Source organism: Meleagris gallopavo, chromosome 7 (assembly GCF_000146605.3).
Source record: "Meleagris gallopavo isolate NT-WF06-2002-E0010 breed Aviagen turkey brand Nicholas breeding stock chromosome 7, Turkey_5.1, whole genome shotgun sequence".
In the NCBI taxonomy this organism is placed as follows: Eukaryota; Metazoa; Chordata; class Aves; order Galliformes; family Phasianidae; genus Meleagris; species Meleagris gallopavo.
In genome coordinates this window covers 20,682,608-20,698,300 of record NC_015017.2, presented here as the reverse complement: position 1 = coordinate 20,698,300, position 15,693 = coordinate 20,682,608, and the positions used below count along the sequence as shown (strand labels likewise).

The following is a 15,693-nucleotide window of genomic DNA, read 5'->3' as shown; positions in this document are numbered from 1 at the left end:
AGCTATGACAGCCTTTTAAATTTCCCAGATTTTTAGTAAGATTTATAGGCCTGCTTATTTAACCTCTGAGAACATACACACTGATTTCCTAGGCCACTATTTTTGTGGTTATAAAAAAAACCTTGCTGTTTTGCACATTAATATTAAAAGAGAATGACAAAAATAGCATGGGAGGGAGGGAGGGAGGGAGGGAGAGAGGGGGGGAGGGGGAGAGGGGGAGAGAAGTTAATTAACCCTTCAATAAATATGCCTATTTATTTGGAGTAAATGACTGATTGTTATCAATAGAAAATCATCTGTACTTCAGTTGTTTTGGCATATTCTTCTCAGTCAGTTATTTCATTACATTAAATTTAGGTTTATTTATTTTATCTCGCTAAAGAAGTCCCTATGAGTTGAAGAGCAAGTTAGCAAGTTGTGGCAAACACATGTATTTTTGGAGACTAAAAGTTGTCAGTCATCCAAGAAATTTTTTTTTTAGAAACTGTAGTATTGGAGTATTACTTTAAACTCCAAGCTAACTGTAAATACCTAAGAATAACGCCAGACAAAACAGATGTATAGTTCAGCATAATAAATGTACCATTAGTGCTACAAGAGCAATACAGCTTTTGTTTGTGTATGGGGCTGCTGAATCACGGCCTGAACCTTTGATTGATCACCTGAGGTGAGCAATGAGTCAGCCATGGGAGCACAGGTGAAGGCAATTCACCTGTGCTGCAGGAAGGGGGTGGAGCCTGGCTCCACCTCTCCTAGACCCATTTAAGAGCTGACTGCCAGTGGGGAAGGATCTCTCTCTGGAGATCCGCTCTATCAGGAGTTCATCTTGCAAGCCCAGGACAGGGTGAGTGACTTTCTCTTATTTCTCCAATGTAAATTCTATTAGCCAAGCTCCTGGGTATATATCTATACCATCTGTATATCCATTGATTAAACTGTTTGTTTGTTTGTTTTTTGTTGGTTGGTTTGTTTTTTTCTTTTTTAAGAAGGAGGAGACCTTCTAAATAACTCTGAGCATGCACCATTGGTGATACTGATTTGACACAGGAACGAAACTGCCTAAACCAAAACGTTAAGAGACATACCACATAAACAAGTTCACAATTCTAGCAATAAAAACGGCAATAGAGAGATGAATTCAGGATATATTTCACATTCAAACTTGGACTTACACGTTACTGTTTAAATTAACTTAGAATCATTGAATGGCTTGGGTTGGAATGGACAATAAAGATCATCTAGTCCCAGTGGGGCCAAGATGTACAGGTCTCTAGAGCAAAACATGACTGTCTTCGCTTCTCCAAGAACCTCAAAATAAGTATTACTAAGAATGAGACAAGTCTTTCAGGTCAATACCTTCAATCTAAAAACAGAACCTACAACTAGTCTCATGAGATAGTGATAGAACAGGATAGATCTTCCAAATCTTTGTAAGTTACAAGTAGTCCTTCCAGAGCAGAAGGATTTAAGGTGCTGTCAGCTATATCCCTTAAAGCCCAGGTTCTGAGGTCAGCCACTGGCTGACAAATACACAATACATTATTTATTTATATAGCACACCATTTCCTTGCCAATACTCTTGATATAGACAGGCTTGTATACAGGTTTCTCTTTCAATACAAATGCTCCCAGAGTTTGAGCTTAGCAGCACTACATATTAGCCTTAGAAAGGATTTGAACTCTCTTTAATCTAAAGAAAATTCAGAAACTATTAGAATACCTTCTTTTTAAAATGATTTTTCTTGTCAGAATAAGCTTTTATTTGGTCACTTTTAGTGGATAATACCTCAATTTAACTAAACAGTGAACTGAAAACAACACAATTTGTATAGTCTTCAATAGTATTTTGAAACTTAAAGGACAAACAGTCATAAATTTCTATGCTATTTTTGAAAAGATAAATTATTTTGCTTATCTTGCTCATCTTTTTGACACAGCTGTCTCTTTTTTTATTCCCTCTAGTGTGAAAGTAAAGTTAATGTCCTTGTGAGTGACTGTTTGGTTTGCTGTCATGCAGAGGAAAAAAATCAACAATAAATAGACAAAAGCAGTACATATAGCCATGTGTTTCAACAATAATGGATGATTGTATTAGCCTCTTTCGGACTTTCCAACACTCCCTCAAACAATGAGATCTCACAAAAAATCTGCTGCAGAAATTTCACTCTTTCTTCACCACTTCTAGTTGTCATTCCTCAAGATTCAGCTATAGCTAAACTCAAATCACTAACTGAAAATCAGTGAGAAAAAGCACTTTTCCAATTTTTTCCAGGTCGTCTAAGATGGGTTCAGCAAATTCTATCTTTTACGGCATTTCAACGACATAAAATTATTCACTGTGCATTTACTTCTTCAAAGTAATTTTACTGGAAGCTATGGTAAAGTGACCTTGAGAAAACAAGTCACTACTCTTCATCCTCCCATCACTGGATGGGTGCCTATTATAGCCCTACAAGAGACCATGAGCCAGTACTTCAGCTTATATCAGCTTTGAGCCTTGCACAACTCAAATTTTGGTGTCTGAAGATGGAAGCAAAGCAATGAAAATCTGTCAGCTCTCTTGCTTCAGACTGAAGCAAACTGAAAACTCAAAGGTCTAAATGGAGTTACTTGAGAAGGAGTTTGAACTCTCTCCCACAAGAAATGTAAGGAATTCTATGGCATACTCAAATAGAAACATTAATAGAACATTCTTCCTATAACCACAGCTCTGTGGTCTCAAAACCTCCTCAAGGACTTCTATTGTGATTTACCAGCTTCCTGGAAACAGTGGATTTCTCACTAAATTTTCCACATACCCTTCTCCAAGACTTGGAAAGCAGGCTCAAGTCATTTTTTTTAATCTTCTTTTAAAAATAAGGCATCTGTGAGGACATTAACTATGTGGAAGATGCTCCCATAGCCCTTAGCCAGGTTATTCTTATACTCATATGGAGCTACAGACATTTTCCTTCTGCATCTCCCCACCCTACCTTGTGTTACTCAGAGTCTGCTACAGTGGCAAGGGCAGTCTGGAACTAGAATATTATGTTTAAGACTACCATTGCTGAAAGATAGGCTTAAGTATTTTCAATGGGAACATAGAATAAATGTTAATTCCAAGTGACTTTACCCAGTTGCAGCCACTTTCAGATAGCTAAATTATTTTCAGCAAAATAAAAAGGTGAAAAATACAAAAGGAACAGTGTTTCAGAGAACTCCAGACCTCATGAGCTAGAAAGCTTAGTCTGAGCTTCAATCCACGAGACTGAGTTACTCTGATAATGAAACCAAAGATTTATTTATATTGACTAAAATTAGGAAGAAATGAAATAGTTGGGTATCAGAGTGGAAGAAATGCTGCTAATGCTTCTTAGGGCAAGTGATTGCACAGGGAAAGGCACAAAAATGTCCTGTGCTGCAGGAGAAGGGAAAGCCCTTGAAAACCTCTCTCTGCTCATCTGAGCTGCAGCCCCAAGCCTTGCAGTCTTTTTAATGCTGAGTAAGCAAGGTACAGCTGGCTTATTCCCACTGTTCCTTTAAAGTACAGAGGTATTCCAAAAAATATCCGATCTCTAGGGGCTAATTTGTACTATCTCAAAGGAATTAACAGAAAAAGGAATAAACAGAATACAACTGACTTATTTGTGCGTTAGAGAGAAGTTCTTTCATGACCTCTAAAGGAAACAATTTGATTACAGTCATCTTAAAACAGAACTGTCTGCAGAATCATAGAAAAATATTCTTTTAAGATGAAAGGAACAGAGAAATTGCTAATCTACAGCAAATTATATTCTCCTCAGTCACGTGTGTTTCTTAATTTTCTCTTTGGCAAATTAATAATTCTGTCCTTAATTCTGGATGAATTTCATTGCCAGTCCTTCAAAACACTTTGGTATCTCTCATAAGATGTTAGTAAAACTCCAACATTTTTCTTCAGGTTCCCTCATGATGTTTTGCCTTTTGTTCATCAGAGCAATAAATCTCAACTGATAGTTTCAGCCTGGAGAAAAGAAGGCTGCAGGGTGACCTCACTGCAGCATTTCAATACCTAAAGGGAGCATACAAACAGGAGGGGAATCAACTCTTTGAAAGGGTTGATAACTGAAAGACGGGGAAATGGTTTTAAGTTGAGAGGGGGAAGATTTAGGTTGGCTGTCAGGGGAAAATTCTTTACAGAGAGAGTGGTGAGGCACTGGAACAGGCTGCCCAGAGAGGCTGTGGATGCCCCATCCCTAGAGGTGTTCAAGGCCAGATTGGATGAGGCCTGAGCAGCCTGGTCTAGTATTAAATGGGGAGGTTGGTGGCCCTGCCTGAGGCAGAAGGGTTGGAGATTCATGATCCTTGAGGTCCCTTCCAACCCTCGCCATTCTGTGATAGTATGCTCATGTTCCCGCTTGCCCTCAAAGCTCCTCTTTCTTTTCGCCATAGGAACACATTGGCCTTTTTTCCCAGACCATTCCATTTACGGTCATTTTTTACTTTTAAAACTTTCATTCTTACTTCAGTTGAAAATCAACTTTTCTATTCTGTACTCTGAAGTTCCAATTTTTGGAACTTTATATCTGACTATACACAAATGTAATGTTTAATTTCAATTTTTAAACCAAACTACACACTTATAATAAAATACATTGAGGCTCATTTCTTTGCTGGCACCATTTGGGCACATATCTTTATACAGGAAACTTTCTGGGGGTCACATCAATGTCTGTACTCATGTCTCCCCATGAGGAATAGCACAACTACCTTAAGGTAATGTGGCTCTTATTGTTAAGAGGACAGTAGTAGGAGCTTCTGTACTTTTAGCAAACTTTTATTAAGATTTGAAACTGAAAATAAGGAGCAGCTACAGCCCTATGCTGTTATGACATGGCTGTGAGATGTGACTCTTGATATTCTAGAGTTAAAGGATGCTCTGCTCTCCAAATAGCATTTACACTGCTGTTTTTTAATTTTTCAAATCTGCTTAAATTTTCATTGCAAATAATTTTTTGAACTGAAGAGTTCTACTTTTGTCTTACTTTCATAAAATCTATGCAAATGTATGTTCTGAATCATTACAAACCTTTGAAAGCTGATATTCTAGATGTTGCTATCATAAGCAATAGCCAATGTGGGTTACTAATTTTTTTAATGCAACTGAATTGTGACTGAAGTGGACTTTGTTTGTTTTTGGTGCATCACAAGGGATGCAGAAGAGTATCACAAACACCACAAAAATACTTAAATCTTGATAGAGAACTATTCAGAAGGAGTATAAAAGGTGGTCCTCTTTCCTAAACAGCATTACACTGAAAAACATAATAATGACCATTTTGGATACACCAGTTATGTTTGATTCAAATGCCTCTCTGCTATGCATATTTTATATTCAACATCAGCCTGAAGTCTTAGAATCACAATTTTTTTAACTAGGAAAAAATAGCCACTAGAATACATTAAGCTTGTGGAACATTTCCAAGACTCCTTCAGCATTCTCCCCGGAATATCTCCTTCCTATTCCCAAATATCTTTGCAGTCTATCTGCTATAAATATCTGTTAGAGGAAGATTATTATTTGCCAGTTATCCAGAGTGAATAGAGAGCTTTCTGCATTTTTTTTTAATTTTTAATTTTTTTTTTGTGGTGCTGAGAATTCATTGTTTATAAAGGTTAGATTTTACTGTCTGCATAGACAAAGAGCTCTGCATAGATACTGCAGGCCAAGAACTATTGATCTTAAATTCTTATTGAACAGAAACAAAAGAGAGTTGAAATAAAGATAGACATATAAAGTGGTGGTCTCCCAAAGGATCTTAAGCTTGTACTAATAACAAGAAAAATAATTATCAGAGATTATGTAGATCATTTTTAACCAAAATCCTGCAAGCAAATGCAGAGCAAATTATTTTGTTAGAGAGCAAAATAATAATTCTAAAATAAAAATTTAGTCTAGAACATTATCTCACCCATTGATATCAGGAAGTTGACAAGATATCAGGAATTTTCCTTCCTAAATAAATCATTAAAAAAAATTACAACAACAAACAGAATAGATGAATAGAATGCAATATACATTATAGTAGAAGAAGTATGTTTAATTAACAACTAAATCTTAGAGTTATTTTTGCTAAGTTAAAATACTTGAGTTTATTGTTGAACAACGCCATTGCATTCTATGTACGAATTTTTCTTCTATTGGCATAGTTTAGTTTCCATTTGTGTTTAGAAGTTTTTGCTATTGAAATGTTAACTGCTTCTGGAGGTATTCCGAGTAGGCATCTGTATCAAGTTGCTTATGGTTACTGCTCAGTTTAGCTTTATGAATTGCATTTGCGGCCTAAAACCTGAAGAGACTGCAAACATGATTTTTATATTGTTGTTATTTTTTAGCAATCTGATAGCGAAAGCAAAGCTGTTATCAGTATTTAACATGAATTAATTGTGTTTTTTTTGCTCACAATAAAAATTATTTTAAAAGTGGAGCTGGGCACCTATCATTTCAAACAGAGCAAGGTGTACTATGTATATACAGTATATATTAAAAAGAAAAAAAAAAGAAAACCCAAGGCATTATCAAATAATAGATTCTTGCAAACCCTATTTTTTCATGAGACAGGTAATTGCATCTAAACAAGTATTTCTCTACTGCTATTTGCTTACACATTGCAGTTCAGGCTTGTGAGCCCTGATTTTCTTGCAGATGCTGTAGCGTAAAGACACAGGAACTGAGAAAGTGCTTCTACTATGGTATCTCTTGCTGTTTGTACCCAAATGATAGGTAGATAAAATCAGCCTAAGCCATATCCAAATACAACTGGATAGAAGATAGGCTGGGCATTGGAGTTTGCTTATCATGAGAAATAGAAACTGATCAGAGATTCAAATTCTGTGCTTGTGTAAGAAAAGTATACGTGTGCGCTTCCATAGAGTCTCTACTGAAAAGCATATATGCATGCTATATTGTTTTGCCATACTAACCTCTTATTTTTTTCAAATGTCTAGTACCCATGTTGCTATTTTCAAGAACATTGAAGCATTACATATCCCAGTAATTTGAAAATCCAAGCAAAGAAAGTTTCTGAAGATCTTAGTCTACTGTTACTTAAAATCTCACTGAGCAAATACAAAGTAAATTGTTGACAGAACATCCTTCTCAAGATATTTTCTCTAATCATTCTGATGTATAAATGCCAGTGGAATTTGAGAAAAAAAAAAAAAAAAAAACAACACATTCTTGTTTGTTGGAACTAAGCCTGGGCCTAATTTTACATATTGTCACTCACTAAAGAATTCAAAATTATTTTTTTCCAGCACTCTTTATCTCTTGATTGCATTTCAGTGCTTTGTCTAAATGGTTACAACTAAAGGATGATTCATTGCCCTCACTCTTCATTTATGGTGCTCAAATGTTATCCAGAGTGCTCAATTTTAGAGCTGACTACACAGTCAAGAGCTTCAAAAATGAAAAATACTTTCAATTATCTGTGTTTGCTTCATTACACTGACTGTCTTTTTAGTATTTAGTACCTAAGTTAGCTTTGCTTAAATTTAGTGATAAGTGTCTGAAGTATTGATCCTGGACCTGTTATTTCCTTCTGTGGCCTATTCTAATGCACTTTCAGAGTTCAGTTGACCCTTTTCATCAGTTGATCATCTCCCATAAAGCTGTACTTGTATCAGCTTAGTGTTTCTCTTGGCCTGTTCTTTAAAACAAACATTAGTTTCTCAAGATCCCTTCTGATGACACTTATTGCAAAGTATATGCTGATATTCATGATGTTTTTAGATTATTTAGAATAGATTACTGATAAATAGACTTGAATGCCTCTGTGTAAAAGGTTCTGAATTTTATGGACAGGGTTGTAATGTTAATGAAGAGTTAAATGTTAGTAGTTGTATCCTGAATAGATAAGTGGTAACATTGTAATCTGAAGGGTTATGTTTGAATTTATTGAATTGTGTTTATCTCCAATTGCGACTGACACCTACAGATCTTCCATTTGTGAATTTCATGAGTGGATAGCAACTAGGCAGCTGTGATTTAACAGAAAGAATCAGGAACCAACAGGAAAAAGAACAGTCTACATGGAATGTCTGTTTTGCTAAAGCTTATAATCTCAAGAAGTCCTAAATTCCTATATATTAAATGGGAAGCTGAACAACTCCAAACATTTACTAACCCTCTTGAGAAGACAGCCCCCCATTTTGGTTGCAGTCAAGTACTACTGTATTCCTAACCAGTTTCAGGCACTGGCTCAGTGGGTTAACTTTGGTGAAACACCTGCAGTCAGCAGAGCCAGGAGTCCTTTAACTCATTTGTTCTGGCCTGGTACCTTAGAAGTCTTCCAGTCTGACTATTTCCAATATCTTTTTTTTTTTTTTTTTTTACCATTATAATCCTTGGTCCAGCCAACTCATTTATAGACCAGCATAATGTAAGTAAAACATACAGTATTCAGAAAATATTATATAAATGCTTTATGCTTATCACGATTGGATCACTTTTTTTCCTGCATTCTTTCCTCTGTTCCTGAATATTTTTATTATATATTTTCATTTCTTTCTCTGCATAATTCAGGTCACTACTTTCCTCTCTCTCTCTCTCGGTTTTTTGTTTTTTTTTTTCCTCTTTCCATTTTCTTCTTTATTTTTAGCTACAAAATTCTTCCTTATCCAAGCAAATGTTAACATTGAGCACTTTGCTACTAGTTACGAAGCTTTCCAAATACTGATGACCACACTTAGGACTCTGACATGATTGGGTTGAGCAAATACAACTGCTGCAATAAAATATCCAACGTGTCATGTACTAGAGAGAAAAAAACATCGAAATAAAATCATACGCATTCTACTTAAAAATACAGGGTAGTGTATATACTCCCTTTTTTGAAGCAAATGCACCTTTGCTTTATTTATTAATTCTCCTTTTTTAGTCCAGAAAAAATCACAAAACTTTCTTCTTAATTATGGAGAAAGGAACACAGACTAGTCTGATATCTTTCCTAGGAGTATCATCGTTGTAATATCATGCCTCCCTCCCCTGCTATTCAGTATGCAATATCTCTGGCTTGTCTTCCCACCCAGAAGTTCCCTCTTTCTCTTCTTGAGCAGTTTAACATGCTATTTGATAGCTTTCAAAAATGGTTTGAAACCTAGAATAAGAAATGAGGGTAGTTGGGACCAATTGTTCAGAACAGTGAAATCTGTCACAGTCCATACAGCCAACTACGTGCTGACAGTTCTTTTCACTCTGAACGGGGTAATGTGAAAGTCAGTAAAGAAATATTATGTAACCTGCCTTGAAGCCCACATTACCACAGTTCTAGAGAATTTGAACAAAGCACAAAGAAAACTGTATTTATTGTACAGAAGAATAAGTTGGTTTTTATCTTCTAAAGCAAGTTCCTCAGCACAAGGACTGTATCTTTTTACATTTCACAGTAGCAAGTGTACTGCAAGCACTTAACAATTAATAATAAATAGTAACTAAATGCAAAGCTTTTGAAAGGTGCCAGATTGACATCTCTGGAGAATTCTCCCTATTTATACAGAGAACAGGCAGAGCAGCAATGCAGGGTTTTTTACACTGTCCCTGAAATCACCAGGGACAGTGAAATCATCATTCCCATTGTACAAGCATCATATGGTAACTGCTCACAATCACTACAATCCTAGAGAACCAGATTGCTGTTTTCATACTACAAAGCAAAATGGGGCTTGTATCTTATTATCAACCACCAGAATTAAGTAGCTTCCTTTACTTATTTTTCATTGGAATTAAACTTCTCAAGTAAAAACATTTTTAGCGGATAATTTTGATGGTTAATAACAAAAAAAATTGCTTGTTTTTAGAATTAGAGGAACCACTATCTACCAGACATTTGTTTATATACATAATATTTTTTTATTTCCACGTGAAGTAAAACTATGCTATTTCCATTTTAGCCCCTTATTTTTTAGTTAGAAAATGACAAGATATTCTAAAATGCTGAGAAACATCATCATACTATAACTATGTAATCAGCAATATATTCTAAGATAACATCTAATTATTCTCTTTGAATTTCCCATTAGAAATACACAAAATACTTTTTAAAGACATCTCAAACGAATTGCAACTTCATCCAGTGTTGTACTTACCAGTAATTCTTTGGGTGGCAGAGACAGAAGGAACTTCTCCACACTGTGTAAAAGAACAAAAAGAATATTTCATCTGATGTGATTTCTTCATGCCTATCTCATTTCACAGAACAGATTTACCTTTGCACGAATTGCTTTGCAATTAGTACAACAGCAGCAAATCAGGATCATTTCCTTTACACTTATCAAAATCTCAGTGTCCAGGTAATGGAAAAAAAATGGGAGTAATAGGGCAGCATTCTCTAAAGGCATCCATCTGCTTTTGCACTGAGAACAGCAAAAGGCTGGTACTGGAGCAATGTTAATACCATCAACCTGAAACAAACTCCTGCAGACCTTTTCTCACACATCTTTGTATTCTGAGTGCTCTGGGTTCAGGCATAGTGCCTGCTACCCCTCAGCAGCTGTCCCACCCAGAGAACAGGCCCTTTTCTCTACTACAGAATTCTTTGGTTCTTAGGCTTCATAATCTTTGGTGCCTCCTTCACCATACAGTAGATAGAGATGAACTCCTCCAGAGTTGATTTGCTGTATTGGTTCATAGTTATCAGTAAAATACAGCTTTTTGCTACCATTTTCGGCTATTCCACAAGTTATGGTTCAGTAGCATCTCAAATTATGGTACTTTTAATCAGTATTTCAGTTTTGTCCTAAAAAGTCAAATTCAAATACGCAACTTAAAAGCATACGTCAAAGATTCCACTCGAAATAATAAATTCACAGACACTATTCTGTTTCTACTGCACTTCTCCTTATTCCTAAAAACATTGTCACAGTGAACAAAATTAACTTCTTTTTTTTTTTTTAAAGCTGAAGTTCATTATTGGATCTGTTTATATTCTGCACTTAGAACAAATCTCAGAGGTAAAGAGTACCATTGTCTGCTTCCACACAGTCACTAGGTCTAGCAGGTTTCTTACTATTTATTATAATAACACAGACACTGAATCTGAATAGCCATACACCTTTTTAGCCACTTCATACCTCTGGAGTTCTAAAGAATCAGGAGTTCACTGAATTTCTCAATATTCTCTTAAAGGACATCAGAAATCTCTGTGTTTCTGAAATGTGTTTCTGTTGCCTGAACTGCAAAAGGCTGCTATCCAAACTATACCTGCAAACTACTGCAGCGCAGGCTGGCTGCCTGCTCCAGAAATTTAACCCCCTGCTTGGAAAGCATGCTGCAGAATTAATCCACTCTCACACCATTTTATCTCTAAAAGCCTTAATACATTTACTGAGCATACCACTGAAAATAAGCTAGTTTTTCTATTTTATTAGCATTTGTGAAGAGACAGGTGAGTTCTAATTTTAAAGCCTTCAGTCTAATTCTTTGCCATACTCAGGAATCTGGGCTGAGAGCCCAGAGATGAAGGAGGATGATTCTATTAATTTGTAGGGGAGTACTACTTTGAATAAATCCTTTGAAGCAAAGGAAAAAAAATAAATATATATATATATATATGTATATATATATATATTATTTTAAGGGGCATATATAATTACTAGATAGATGTTTGTATGATGGTAATCAAATATTTTCAGATGCATAAGATATTCATAGCAGAAACAATGATATTTAAAGTAGATTTATGTATGTTCATTATCAAAAGGTTTATTCCACTAAAAGCTAAACTTCTTAAATTTAATGACTGAGAGGGACCTTGAGGGAGAACGGAATTTCTGCCTTGCTAGCAAATGTGAGCTACTATTTATATTACTTTCCTAGCCACGTTTAGATGGTAGTGGCCACTATATAGACCTGCTTGCTATTTCCATTGGATTTAATAATTCCATTTCAATTCTTCAGCTAAGAGAAAAAAAAAACCTAAATGGCTCCCCATCACGCAGTGAAGGAACAAAGGAAAACATATTTCTGTCATACTGACTTAAAAACTCACCGTCAAGGGATCTTTGCATTCAGCTTATGTACATTCTACTTCCTGATGCTATAACTCAGCTTGGAGGGAGCGAAAAGCAATAAAACTCCATTAGAAGTGGGGCAGCAAGGTGCTAAAATATAAAATAAAATAACCCTACTGGGACACTACATCTTACTAATATTGTATAGCCTGGTAGACGTTAAGAAGTAATTAAACATATACAACTCGCCCATTTTGATTAAAATACCTTAAGAACAACTAGTGGAGAAATTTCTTAAAAATTTAATTGCATCATAATAAACATGTACATGGCCTATTTTGTAAATAAAGAAATAAAAATGTTATGAACATTTAGCTTCTTAAAATTAGCACAAGTAGGAAAGTAAGTTGATTACTGGTCTTTAAGAACTTTTATCTTTTTCTGCTTACAGGTAAACATTTAGGTAGCATTTCTGTCATGTTTCAAAGTTGGTTTAAATCACTTCTAGAGTGTTTTCTATCTATTTAGGTGAGGGCTGACTGCTGTGTATCTGCTATTTGAATTATACATACAAATCCGGAGTTTTAAGGGGAATATAATATTCCTTGTGATCAGTAATCTAATTAATCCTAAAAGATAATAAATTATCTCTAATTTCTTTACTAAATGCCTTTATAAACATCTATTCTAACGGCTGCTGAAGTCTATTTGCTAATGAGGTTACCTACCACCATTTGCAGGTGCTGTCACATGTGAAATAATTACTACAGCTGATCCAATTACTCTTCAGCTCCACTGTTTGAACCATCTGCTGCAATAAACTGATATTGTGTTTTTCTGGCTGAAAGGCATTTCCTCTCATTCCCAGACTAGAGAAAAAGCAGGAAGAAGGAGGAAAAGAGATGGAGACTATTATAGAATCATATCACAGAATCATGGAATTGCCTGGGTTGAAAAGGATCACAATGATCATCTAGTTTCAATCCCTTGCTATGTGCAGGGTCGCCAACCACCAGACCAGGCTGCCCAGAGCCACATCCAGCCTGGCCTTGAATGCCTTCAGGGATGGGGCATCCACAACCTCCTTGGGCAACCTGTTCCAGTGTGTCACCACCCTCTGTGTGAAAAACTTCCTCCTAGTATGGGACAAGGAAAGCAAAGCTGAAGAGCAAGTAGGTACCAAATAATAGAGAAGTTGAGCCAGTATGCTCTGGCTTTTTTCTTCATAAGAATACTGGGAGATTTTTACTCGCTGAAGTGATTCAAGATATGTATGTAATGACAGATTTGAATAAAAAGAGAACATACACATTCACATTTTGGATGTTAACAGAGATATGAACTATTTTTTAATCCCAGGTTTTAGCCTGCAGCTTTCTTTCTTGACCCTTGTACTAAGACAAGCTTTTCTAATCACTCTGTTGCAGAATTTTTGCAATGCCTTCTTTGATACTGTCTTCTAATTTCAGAGTGCTTTGACTTCCAATTAACTTTGCAAAAGATTTTACATTAATAACTTCTCAGTGGCACCTGCACTGTAATTTCTTTTACTGTCACCAGTTCTTTTTCATACCTTTTGAAATTTCCTATACATGAAGCTGTCCTCATATGAGGTAAAATTCAAATTTGAAATGAAGGCTTTAGTCCTAAAACACAAGTAGAAAAACCATGTTAATATTTTATTGTATTTTCTCCACATCTGACATTGGTTACTGTCCATTCAACAGAAACAGTCCCAACTTCATTGTTCTTTTATTTTCATACAAAAGTAAGAATAACGTAAAAGATTGTTGCACTGTGTCAGGAAAAAAAGTAGAGCAAGAGAAGTAATGTTCACAATGCTTTTGACCATCAGTCCCCAGATTGTTTCAATTCTTGAAAGCATATGCAGCTTTGGACAGAGGATGTCAAGGATCTGCATTTAATTTCCTCACCCATCCATCACCACATAAAGCACATTCAGTTTTCAACCCTACACAGTTAAAATCTCTATACACTTATATTAATAGTATTTGCAGGAATGCTGCATGAACCCCTAAATGTCACATATGACAGCCATCAAGAAGATAAAGATACAGAGATTCATAATGCCTGTCATTAGAGGAAAGTATTTTTCTAGCTTTTTGCCTGATACCCCAGGCATGATCATCACTGGCACATTTAGTTTGCCATTTTGGATGAAGATGCAGTATTTACTAAACTGCTTTGCAGACATATTAATGCAAGTATTGCTGCAGAGTATGGGGATAAAGCTACTTCAGTAATTGGAAAACTACCACGTGACAGGGGTTGCTATGGTATCTGCAAGCGTGACATTTTTATAAAGCAATACTAAAAGACATAGACAATTCCCCGACCATTTATGAACATACATGTTATAGATACTACTTTAAAAAAAGACAGAACAGTTTATTACATTGTTTCAGATATATGTCCTAAAACAGTGCTGGTTTTTGTTTTTTTTTTTTAATTAGCTGTCACATTACACAAAGATTAACATCAAGATCGCTGTTAAAGAGAATGAAACATGCTTTTAAGACAACAGGAAATGCAAATGCACAACATATCTGATTGCTGGTTTTAAGTGTTGCAAATTGTTGATGAAGCATCATTCCTTATTTTCATCAATTGTTTTTCTTGCAGCAGAGCTCATGTGTGCTTCAGCATGCAGTCTGCCCTCTCCAGAGGGATGAGAATGTGCCGCAGTGTACTTTGAGTTACACTGCAGTATGATTTTTTTCAGGCAAGCACTAAGATATACACATTTCTCTGTGTAAAGAGATCCCACTGATCAGCAAGGAAATAGAAGGTACGCTAAGTAACAGAAGCTGCATGCTGGATCACATAGACAAAACCTGGATGTGCTCGGAGATTGAAAGAGAGTTGTTCCATCCTCCTCTGAAAACCACATTGCTAATGCAAAGGTTTGTGAGCCATTACATATTCTTACACTGCAGGTATTTCAGGATATTTCTCCTAATGCATTGAAAAGCTAGATAAACCTTTCTGAATACGTACTACAAAATGAGTGCTGTAGGAATTTTCTAGGCTCAAAGAACACCACAGCATTGTTAGTAACACTTCCTGTTATGACTGTTAGACATGCAGATGAGATATATACTTCTATATTTGACTCTTTTAGAAGATTGGAGCTGGTTTGTGTGCACAGTGGAATTGAATGAATATTTCCTATTAATAAAGGAAAAGCATTCTGTGTAATTCCCCAGTGCCTTTTTAATAGACACCCTTAGGTTGTATTTTAGTAAGCTTGGATAAGTGTGGCAGTTCTTATTATCTCTAGATATATGGCCACACATTGTTTAATAGAATCTACATGCAGAAAGACATGGCCCAGTGACAGAAGTAGTATCAAGAAGGCCACCTTTACAAAAGCAGATGAATTATTATGTTAACTAGGAGAAAGAAAAAAAAAAAAGAAATTAAAAATCCATTAATTGTTTGAAAAGCTAAAAGCCATTCCCTGCTTTAGTGACTGCAACACCTCTTTCTGTGGCAAAAGAGGCCATCAGTACCCAGATGATCTGGCAGGTGTTTGTGCCCTCTGCTGGATGCAATAAGGTTTAAATATAAATAATAATTATATAATTATATATACATTTACACTGTATATATATGTTTTATATGTATATATATACATTTTTATACATATATATATGTAATTGTTTTTGACGGCACCTTCATTCTGGAAAAATAGCTTGGATTAAA

General features: G+C 35.6%; 1 protein-coding gene and 1 long non-coding RNA gene across 6 annotated transcripts in view; both read right to left on the bottom strand.

Moving 5' to 3' along the window:
* The window catches only part of LOC100546043 (sodium channel protein type 1 subunit alpha-like), a 107,461-nt gene that overhangs the window by 29,792 nt on the left and 61,976 nt on the right, over window positions 1–15,693 (bottom strand). The gene's annotated exons all lie outside the window — the stretch shown is intronic.
* LOC109368562 lies at window positions 10,094–15,609 on the bottom strand. Its single transcript, XR_002116716.1, has 4 exons — window positions 13,541–15,609; window positions 12,696–12,836; window positions 12,006–12,064; window positions 10,094–10,147 (listed from the first exon to the last, which is right to left on the bottom strand). It is a non-coding gene; the product is annotated as an uncharacterized LOC109368562 (long non-coding RNA).